Source organism: Bubalus bubalis, chromosome 11, assembly GCF_019923935.1.
Source record: "Bubalus bubalis isolate 160015118507 breed Murrah chromosome 11, NDDB_SH_1, whole genome shotgun sequence".
NCBI classification, from domain to species: domain Eukaryota; kingdom Metazoa; phylum Chordata; class Mammalia; order Artiodactyla; family Bovidae; genus Bubalus; species Bubalus bubalis.
In genome coordinates this window covers 98,046,343-98,057,273 of record NC_059167.1, presented here as the reverse complement: position 1 = coordinate 98,057,273, position 10,931 = coordinate 98,046,343, and the positions used below count along the sequence as shown (strand labels likewise).

Here is a 10,931-nt window from a genome sequence, read left to right as displayed (position 1 = left end):
GAGAAATGGAGCAATAGCCTCTGTCACCAAGGCTGAGGACATGCAAGGCAACAAAACTGCTTCAAAGGCTCAGAGAAGGGCAGTTGGGAAATGCACTAAGATTCAGAATCAAGAACAACACAATCATCCTGAATCATGTCCACAATGCTAGAATTATTGGAAGAATCAGGAGACTTCATTATAATGTCATATGATTTCTAGTTCCTGTATCATCAATCTTACCATTCCAGCAACATCCAAGGATTATACTGCAGAAAAGAAACAGTAAAATGTAATCGTCTTTACCTTTTTCTTCATTTAATATCAATGTTCATGTCTTATATTTGTCTTTGACCAAACATGATGGCACCCCACTCCAGTACTTTTGCCTGGAAAATCCCATGGATGGAGGAGCCTCGTAGGCTGCAGTCCATGGGATTGCTAAGAGTCGGACACAACTGAGCGACTTCACTTTCACTTTTCGCTTTCATGCACTGGAGAAGGAAATGGCAACCCACTCCAGTGTTCTTGCCTGGAGAATCCCAGGGACGGGGAAGCCTGGTGGGCTGCCGTCTATGGGGTCATACAGAGTCGGACACGACTGAAGCGACTTAGCAGCAGTAGCAGCAAACATGGAATGGTTTATCTGCTGAGGTGGACCTTACTCCTTTTGTGGGGTGACATCAATCAATATCTCCTAGCATAATTTCCCCAAGTGTGATATACATCCACTGATACATGTGCAATTATTTAAAGTGGTACACGGACCAACAACTTTTAATAGTTGATTAAAACAGTACTTATTTTCATGTATAGCAGAAAAATGTATAATTAGTTAATCAAATCCCCAATTTCATGAGAATTTTTGCTTAGGACAAGGTTAAAGTAGAAAAAAGTTAAAGAAACATAATAAATCTTTAATAATAATGTGGTGGGAGGTATGACATTCCTGTTTCTGGGTGGAAGTCGCTCAGCAGCTCTAACACTGTGCATGCCTTTTCCAGGCCCTCATTCTGTTTGGAGGAGGAGGGAGTCTTCAGATTAGAGGTTGGGAGAAGAAGCTGAGCATGCGCACTTAGCTCTATCCTCGGTGTTACAGACTGGCCCCCACTTCTCTGCTCCTGGGGAAAGGTGGGCAAAGGGAAAGGAGTTAGGGAGGAGGCCTGAAGTTTTCCAGTTGGACCAGCGCCTGGATGAGTGACTAAGCCTAATCTAGGAGTGAGAAATTAGCAAACGCACTTGGCTACAGCCCTGAAGCCTCAGGCACCGAACAGGATCAGTAACAAAGTTGATATTTTCAGCTCTATAAATCTGACTCCTAAGTATATCTCTAAACTTGTTCCACACTCAGGCCGCCCCGAACTCCCACAGTGTGTGCAGCTGTGAAAGGAATCTCAGAAATATGAGAGTATAAATTCCATGAAGACAGTGATCATGATTCATTTGATATCTGTATCTCGAATCTCCCAGCACATTCTGGTTATTCTAGGTAACAAATTACACCCTGAATATAATGGTGTAAAGCGTCTATTTGTTATGCTCTAATTTTAAGGGTTATGAATTCAAACAGGGCACAGAGGAGATGGTTTTTCTCTGCACTGTGATATCTGGGATCCTCTGAAAGCTCATTTACTCACATGGCTGGCAGTTTAGGCTGGCTGTAGGCTGAAGACCTCATTCCTTGTTCTAATGGGCCTCTCCATGTGATCTTTCTGCATGAGCTGGTTTGGGCTTCTTGAAGCATGGTGGCTGGGTTCCAAGAGTGAGCATGCTGAGAGAGAGTTGAGAGAGAGAGATTAAGAGTAGGTAGAAAATGATCGTCTAGCCTTTGACACTGCTGCTGCCAAGTCGCTCAGTCGTGTCCGACTCTGTGCGACCCCATAGACGGCAGCCCACCAGGCTCCCCCGTCCCTGGGATTCTCCAGGCAAGAACCCTGGAGTGGGCTGCCATTGCCTTCTCCAAGCCTTTGACACTAGGCAACATTAATACTTCTGCCACATTCTATTCATTGAACCGGGTTTGAGGAGAGGAAAAAGGTCGTGTCTGGAAGAGCACGTGGGCCCAGAGGTACTGTTGGAACCGTTTTAGAAAACATAAACTGGCACACAGAGAAGCAGGGTGTAAGAGAAGTTGTCTCCCTCTGACTGAATTTGCACAATTGCTGTTGTAAGAATATGCCACAGTTAGGTCACTGCTTACGATATGTGGGTCTACATAGCCATCCCTCTGAATTGTTAATCAGCTCTGAAGAAGTTCTGGTTTTTTTTAGCACATAAATAAGGAAGGGTGTGCAGTGGGTACTGTGGATGACTAGGATGAGAAAGAGAATAAACCTTTCAGAACACCACTGCCCTGTGGTAGAGAATATGATGGTACTTGGCCCATGGGGACAAGCTGGAATGTCGAAGAGAAAAATTCAGAGATGTGAGTGAAATCGCAGTAGCATGATTGTGAAGTTATTGTAGGATCTGTATCTTCATACTGAAAACCTTTGCATGGCGTGAAATGCTGTTTCTAATAAAGTCTTTTTGGCCAATATTTTATTATGAATAATTACAAATACATAACCTAAAATAATTTGTAATTATTTATCTGTAATTTGTAATTAATTAGAATTCAATATTTGCTTAAAGATCTTTTTTGAGGTAAAAATGTTTATTTTAGTATGAGTTAACTTATCTGGCACTGAAATATTAATAGCATCATGGAGATTCAACCAGTCCATTCTGAAGGAGGTCAGCCCTGGGATTTCTTTGGAAGGAATGATGCTAAAGCTGAAACTCCAGTACTTTGGCCACCTCATGCGAAGAGTTGACTCATTGGAAAAGACTCTGATGCTGGGAGGGATTGGGGGCAGGAGGAGAAGGGGACAACAGAGGATGAGATGGCTGGATGGCATCACTGACTCAATGGATGTGAGTCTGAGTGAACTCCGGGAGTTGGTGATGGACAGGGAGGCCTGGTGTGCTGCGATTCATGGGGTCGCAAAGAGTTGGACACGACTGAGCAACTGAACTGAACTGAACTGATTCAAGAAGTTTGAGCTTTATATCCTTGCTCAGGCCAAAGTGTTGAAGAGGGAGCAGCATTCCTTGGGACCAAGCTGGGTGGCAGTAGAAGAAGCTGGAACAGAAGCATCTCACAGAAAGGCAAGACCTGAAGACCTCCTTGGCCTGGTGCCCTGCCTCTCCTGGGATGCTGCCCATGCATTAGGTCCAAAATAAACCTCTCACCAGTCTGCAGCTGTAACCTTAGATCACCACGTTCTGTAACATATATTCATGATGAGACTTCCAGACCCTACCAGCATGATATTGGACCCTAGTTCTTGCAAAATGACACCTGGGTATTTCTGAGAACATGCAAGATGCTTTCTTGTATGTGTGCAATGAAGTGCTTTTATTCCTCTTTGTTGCCTCACCAACTGATGCTGCCAATGATTCTTGAAGTTTACTGAGCACTGCGCCCATCACTGCACCCCCAGCTCTGGCCTCAGGGAGAGGCTGCCGTGGACTCTTTGCAGATCCAACACAAATCTTCCTTTGATCTCTCATGGCACAGCAAAAACTAAGTCGAAATGGATAAGACATGACTGAAGGCTTGGGCACGGGGAAATAGACTGCACACAGCACAGAGCCTCATAGTCCTGCAGGATGTGGTTTCCTGAGCCCTCAGGCTCAGACCTGCCCTTAGGTCCCCTGAAGAGCTGCCTCCCACCTCTACCTGGAAGGAACAGCCCTGCCCTCCTACAAAAATCCAGACTCGTGCCACACTTTACATTGTTTGGCTGGGGAAAAGGAATTTTTCACCCTCTTTTAGTCTGTGGCCAACCTTCTCTTTCTCTCAGCCAAAATCTGCTGCTGCTGCTAAGTTGCTTCAGTCGTGTCCAACTCTGTGCGACCCCATAGACGGCAGCCCACCAGGCTTCCCCATCCCGGGATTCTCCAGGCAAGAACACTGGAGTGGGTTGCCATTTCCTTCTCCAATGCATGAAAGTAAAAAGTGAAGTTGCTCAGTCGTGTCCAACTCTTAGCAACCCCATGGACTGCAGCCTACCAGGCTCCTCCATCCATGGGATTTTCTAGGCAAAAGTACTGGAGTGGGTGCCATTGCCTTCTCCGCAGCCAGAATCTACCTCTCCCCAAAATGACTGAGGAAAAACAGACACTCCCTTCAGGAAAAGCCTGCCCCACCCTGTTCTCACCCTATCTCCAGATATGACCTGGCCCTCTTGCTTCAGCTGGACACCTACAACAGAAAACAGTCCCACCAAAACAGCTTGCCAAAGTCTGGTGCTGTCCATCTGGAGAGGAATGCCTGCAGCGTGACTCCCAGCTAGTCCAGTGCCTTTCCACCATCTCCCGCAGAGGGCGGCGACCATGACCGCGCAGCTGTCCTGTTTCTCCTGTAGGTCTCTGCAGGGAATGGCCGGCAGGCTCAGCCAGACCGCACATGTTATATAGACCACAGACCCATTTACTCCAGAGTAACAGCAAAGTCCGTCTAGTCAAGGCTATGGTTTTTCCAGTGGTCATGTATGGATGTGAGAGTTGGACTGTGAAGAAAGCTGAGCGTCAAAGAATTGATGCTTTTGAACTGTGGTGTTGGAGAAGACTCTTGAGAGTCCTTTGGACTGCAAGGAGATCCAACCAGTCCATCCTAAAGGAAATCAGTCCTGGGTGTTCATTGGAAGGAATGATGCTAAAGCTGAATACTCCAATACTTTGCCACCTCATGTGAAGAGATGACTCATTGGAAAAGACTCTGATGCTGGGAGGGATTAGGGGTGAGAGGAGAAGGGGATGACAGAGGATGAGATGGCTGGATGGCATCACTGACTCGATGGACATGAGTTTGAGTGAACTCCAGGAGTTGGTGATGGACAGGGAGGCCTGGCGTACTTCGATTCATGGGGTTGCAAAGAGTCAGACACGACTGAGCGACTGAACTGAACTGAACTGAACAGCAAAGTCTGGGCTTCCCAGGGGGCTCAGTGGTAAAGAACATGCATGCCAATACAGGAGACACAGGAGCTGTGGGTTTGATCCCTGGGTCAGGAAGTTTCCCTGGAGAAGGGCATGGCAACCCACTCCAGTATTCTTGCCTTGAATATCCCATGGACAGAGGAGCCTCGTGGGCTGAGGTCCACGGGGTCACAAAGAGTCAGACACAACTGAGCACACACACACTACAAAGTCTGCAGAGACACAAAACTAATTTATGTGACACCCAGCGCATTTAGCTTATTTATTTCAACATTTGTAGAGAGATAAATGATAACACCACAGTTAGTTTCCCAAAAGCCAAGGTGTGTGTGGGGGGGGGGACGGGGGGTGCTTCTTGAATCCTTGATTGTATTTAGGTTACTAAAGGACTGTCTGAAAATACTTCCCAAGAACAAAAAGTTAGTATTTCACAAAAGTAAAGTTGGGAAATTCTAATAATTTTCATGTCATAGTTTTCCCCAATTTTCTTTTGTCCTCAAAGTTTCTGGTATTGTTCCTCAAATACCAGGGTATTTCATGACATCTATTTATCTTCTTCCTGACAAAGGTTTGAAGGCTTCCCATGATTCACACATGTTTCTAGTTGATAGCTAACTTCTGTATTTGTTGATAATAATGCACATTTTGAACCTCTAAGTGCCTGTTATCAGGGACCAAGAATGACCACTATATAAACTGCCATAACAAGGAAGGGCATATTTTCAGGCGGCAAAAGTATTTAAGGAGGTAAAACTAAGTGCATTTCTCAGCTCCATAGTCTGCAGAGGCGCACCTGTGAAACAAGGTGGAAGCGGGCAGGGCACGACCCTTTCAGAATAACAGAATCCTTGTGGATACGGCGTAAACTGGTTATTAGGTTGCTGCAACAGTAATCACGGGTTTGCATTGTTGAAATTTGCATGTGATATTGGAATACATTCTTAAATAAATGTGGTTATATTATACATCATTTTAATGCACATTTCTCACTTTAGTTTTCTTGCTAATGACGTTACTTGCTGCTGATTTTATAATAAATAATGTTAGACAAAAAGCAAATTCGAGTGTTTTCTTGTTCAAGTTCAAAATGGGTTGTAAAGCAGCGATGACAATTGACAACATCAATAACGCATTTGGCCTAGGAAGTGCTAACGGCCGTACAGTGCAGTGGTGGTTTAAGAAGTTTGGCAAAGGAGACGAGAGCCTTGAAGACGAGGAGCACAATGGCTGGCCAGCGGAAGGTGACAATGGGCAACTGAGAGCATCATCGAAGCGGATCCTCTTACAACTACATGAAAAATGGCCAAAAACCCAACGCCAAGCGTCTCAGGGTTGTTCAGCATTTGAAGCAAATTGGAGAGGTGAAAAAGCTTGATATGTGGGTGCCTCATGAGCTGATTGAAAAATTTAAAAATTGTTTTAAAGTGCCATGTTTCTCTTACTCTAACAACAACAACCATTTCTCCATCAGATTGTGATGTGCGATGAAAAATGGATTTAATGGGACAACCGGTGACAATTAGCTCAGTGATTGGACCAAGAAGAAGCTCCAAAGCACTTCCCAAAGCCAAAGCTGCACCAAAAAATGGTCTGGGTCACTGTCTGGTGGTTTTCTGATGGTCTGATCCACTACAGTTTTCTGAATCCCAGTGAAACCGTTACATCTGAGAAGCATGCTCAGCAAATCGATGAGATGCACCAAAAACTACAATGCGTGCAGCTGGCACTGGGCAACAGAAAGGGCCCAATCCTTCTCCCCAATAATGCCTGACCAGCGCTTCAAAAGTTGAACCAATTGGGCTACGAAGTTTTGCCTCATCTGTCATACTCACTTGCTCTCTCACCAACCAACTACCATTTTTTCAAGCATCTCAAGAACTTTTTGGAGGGAAAACCATCAGCAGGAGGAAAATGCTTTCCAAAAGTTCATCCAATCCTGAAGCACACATTTTTATGCTTCAGGAATAAGCTAACTTATTTCTCTTTGGCAAAAATGTGCTGATTGTAAGGGTTCCTATTTTGATTAATAAAGATGTGTTTGACCCTAAGTTATAATGATTTAAGAATCCCAGTGATGGGGGAGCTGTTGGGCTGCCATCTACGGGGCCACACAGAGTCGGACACAACTGAAGCGACTTAGCAGAAACAGACCCAAGATGGCAGAAGATTTGATTCCCAGCAGACCTTTAGCCTCATTATATGCCCATTGTAATACATTAGCATATGATGAAGGACACATCCAGCAGCTCCATGACAGTTTTGAGGCTGACCGTTACCAAGGATTGTATGCTGTCATGTCCGACTCTTTGCGACCCCTTGGACTGTAGCCCGCCAGGCTCCTCTATCCATGGAATCTTCCAGGCAAGAATACTGGAGTGAGTTGCCATTTCCTTCTCCAGGGGATCTTCCTGACCCAGAGATCAAACATGGGTCTCCTGCGTCTCCTGCATTAACTGGCAGATTCTTTTACCACTGCTGTTGCTGCTGCTAAGTTGCTTCAGTTGTGTCCGACTCTATGCAACTCCATGGACTGTAGCCTGCCAGGCTCCTCTGTCCATTGGGAGTAGGGTGCCATGCCCTCCTTCAGGGGATCTTCCCGACCCAAGGATTGAACCTGCATCTCTTATGTCTTCTGCCTTGGCAGGCAGGTTCTTTACCACTAGCGCCACCTGGGAAGCAATAAAAGGCCAAAAAGTGGGCAGCAGCCTCAGTTCAGTTCAGTTCAGTTCAGTCTCTCAGTCGTGTTTGACTCTTTGCAACCCCATGACTCGCAGCACACCAGGCCTCCCTGTCCATCACCAACTCCCAGAGTTCACTCAGACTCACATCCATCGAGTCAGTGATGCCATCCAGCCATCTCATCCTCTGTTGTCCCCTTCTCCTCTTGCCCCCAATCCCTCCCAGCATCAGAGTCTTTTCCAATGAGTCAACTCTTCGCATGAGGTGGCCAAAGTACTGGAGTTTCAGCTTTAGCATCATTCCTTCCAAAGAAATCCCAGGGCTGATCTTCTTCAGAATGGACTGGTTGGATCTACTTGCAGTCCAAGGGACTCTCAAGAGTCTTCTCCAACACCACAGTTCAAAAGCATCAATCCTTTGGCTCTCAGCCTTCTTCACAGTCCAACTCTCACATCCATACATGACCACAGGATAAACCATAGCCTTGACTAGACGGAGCTTTGTTGGCAAAGTAATGTCTCTGCTTTTGAATATGCTATCTAGGTTGGTCATAACTTTCCTTCCAAAGAGTAAGCATCTTTTAATTTCATGGCTGCAGTCACCATCTGCAGTAATTTTGGAGCCCCCAAAAATAAAGTCTGACACTGATTCCACTGTTTCCCCATCTATTTCCCATGAAGTGATGGGACTGGATGTCATGATCTTCATTTTCTGAATGTTGAGCTTTAAGCCAACTTTTTCACTCTCCACTTTCACTTTCATCAAGAGGCTTTTTAGTTCCTCTTCACTTTCTGCCATACCTAATTCCTGGAAAACCCTGTTCCTTCCCTGAAATAGTTGGAATAATCATCCCACTCATTAGCCTGTGAAACACCCAGCCCATTAAAACCAGCCACCCAATATTTCAGAGTCTCACCTCCTGAGATGGCTCACACTCTTCCTGAGGAGTTTGTTTCTTTCTTGACTGCTCTCACTTTCTTGGATGACCCCATGCCCTGGGGTTGCTCTCATCTTTTGAGACAAACCACATTTTGTTCATGGGATGTGTGTGTGTCCTAAGTTGCTCAGTCGTGTCCGACTCTGTGTAACCCTATGGACTGTAGCCTGCAAGGCTCCTCTGTCCATGGGATTCTCCAGGCAAGAATACTGGAATGGGTTGCCATGCCCTTCTACAGGGGATCTTCCCAACCCAGGGATCAAACCTGCATCTCTTGCATTGGCAGGAAGGTTCTTTACCACTAGTGCCTCCCGGGAAGCCCTTATGGAATGTGTATATCTCTAAATGGGCTTCCCTGGTAGCTCAGCAATAAAAGAATACACCTGCCAATGCAGGAGATGTGTTCAATCCCTGGGTCAGGAAGATCCTCTGGAGAAGGAAATGGCAATCCACTGCAGTATTCTTGGGGCTTCTCAGGTGGTGCAGAGGTAAAGAATCTGCATTCGATCCCTGGCTAGGGAAGATCCCTTGGAAGAGGGCATGGCAACCCACTCTAGTATTCTTGGGGCTTCTCAGGTGGTGCAGAGGTAAAGAATCTGCATTTGATCCCTGGCTCGGGAAGATCCCCTGGAAGAGGGCATGGCAACCCACTCCAGTATTCTTGCCTGGAAAATCCTACGGACAGAGGGAGCCTGGCAGTCCATGGGGTTACAAAGAGTTGGACATGACAGCAACTAAACAACAAAATCTCTCTAGATAAATCTATCACTATTCTTATACAATTTCTGCTCTTTTTGCTCATGATTTGGGCCCTTTCTGAGTTAGAAACCCAGGTGTTTATAGCAGATTCTTGCCCCAGGGTCCAGTGGACTGCAAGTCAATGAATCTGAACCCATCTTGAAAGAAAATCCTTTTGACTCAGCATTCAGGTCACAGCAGCCAGGCTCTTATCCAACACTGGAAGCTCTATTACTTTATTTTTCTGTGAATCAAACTAATTCCAACTCTTGGCCAATATTGTGCCAGGCTGGTGAGAAGCTCACTCCTAGGTTTTGACTAGAAGCAGTCCCTTCCCCTTCTCAGAATTACACAAGAATGCAGGAAGCATATGTGCTGCTGAGAAAGTAGATACTTCTGGGTTTCAGTTTATCTTTGTCGTCACTGATAAGCTTGTTGCTTAAGTCTGTATAGTCTGTGGAGAGAGCCTGCTTTGTGCTCGTCCTCAGACTCCAGCCTTCCTAAGTGCTCCATAAATCCACTCTTTTAAAAACTTCCAGGGGATAAGGAACAAGTCTTTCTAAAAGAAACCATGTCCTTTTCCATTCACCTACCACCCACAATCCCCATCATACCCAACTCCTGAATACTCAGCATAATCTCTTCATCAATTTAGGCTTTTGGGAAAAAAAACAAACAAACAAACCCAGGAGAAGTTGTCTGAAGTCACTTCTTTATCCCCTGAAGCAAGAGAATTCAAAGGCAGGCACAATCAGAAAAAAAAAAAAAAAAGATACTCAATGGCCCATATTCTTTCTCACTTCTGTACAATAGCAAAACAAGACACAAATTATAGTCTGTAAAAAAGAAAACGTTGTCTTGCTCCAGCTCAATGCAACAAGAATTACTGGGCCCAGTGAAGGGAACTCTGTCTAAGTGACTGCACAGCACCTTGAGCGTTTGCTATCTGGTAGGAAAAAGACACAAATGAATTCCTATAACCTAGAGCACAGTGCAGTAATGCTATGTTAAGGGAAAAATTACCAGTCAACCTAAGAAGAAATGGCAAATTTTATTTGAGCCATATACGAAGATTATAACCTGGAAATATCTCAGAAAGCTCAGAGAACTGTTCCATCCATTGGAAGTCAAGACACAGTCAGATAAGTTTTTCAGAGACAGAGGGCTATACTTAAATGATGTGTTATTGAGTTTATACAATCCAGAGCTAAGCCTCTTTGAGGCCCCTTACAAAATCAAAAAGAAATGTTATCTTTTCATCTGTCTTGCTGATGCTAGGAGAATGTGGCTCTTTGAGCAGACGTTTCTGCCGGTAGGGGAGGTTTGGCTGATGCACAATTCAGATATGCAATGCACAGTAGTGGGGAGAGAGGAGAGCAAAGGGTAGTGAGCATTTTTCCCATTTAAATGTTCCTTGTCTTGCTATAAAATGTGAATTCTATTTCACAGCTACAAGAAAATGAAAATGACACTCTGTGGAAGCCCAAAGACAGAGAGATTCTCTCTCACTGCAGTGCTTCTGGGGCTTCCCTGGTGGCTCAGTGGTAAAGAATCCGCCTGCAGTGCTGGAGTCCAGGGAGCCGCAGGAGACTCAGGTTCAGTCCCTGGATCG

The 10,931-nt window shown here is 45.2% G+C and overlaps 1 long non-coding RNA gene across 1 annotated transcript; it reads right to left on the bottom strand.

Moving 5' to 3' along the window:
• Positions 1-725: 725 nt before the first annotated feature.
• Positions 726-2,696, bottom strand: LOC123328305. Its single transcript, XR_006543147.2, has 2 exons — positions 1,617-2,696; positions 726-1,100 (listed from the first exon to the last, which is right to left on the bottom strand). It is a non-coding gene; the product is annotated as an uncharacterized LOC123328305 (long non-coding RNA).
• Between the last annotated feature and the right edge of the window lie 8,235 nt (positions 2,697-10,931).